Source organism: Sinocyclocheilus anshuiensis, unplaced genomic scaffold (genome assembly GCF_001515605.1).
Source record: "Sinocyclocheilus anshuiensis isolate Anshui unplaced genomic scaffold, SAMN03320099.WGS_v1.1 scaffold3, whole genome shotgun sequence".
NCBI lineage: Eukaryota > Metazoa > Chordata > Actinopteri > Cypriniformes > Cyprinidae > Sinocyclocheilus > Sinocyclocheilus anshuiensis.
The window spans coordinates 593,776-594,020 of record NW_015548205.1 but is presented as its reverse complement, the minus strand read 5'-3'; positions in this window follow the sequence as shown (position 1 = coordinate 594,020).

Here is a 245-nt window from a genome sequence, read left to right as displayed (position 1 = left end):
GCCTCTACCTCTAGCAACAGCTCTCCTATGGACACTACGACCACGTTCTCCCCTGCCACCCCCATCCCCGTTGGGCAAAGCGTCGAAATTATAACTTGTTTGTGCTTCGTGAACACTCTCGCCTTGCACAGTGGCACCATTGCGCTGCAAAGATGTACCGGGAGAAGCACGATTATTAGACGACCGATCGTCATTTCCAAAAGGCAAATATTCCCCTTCAGAGTCAGAATCGGCGAATAACATTT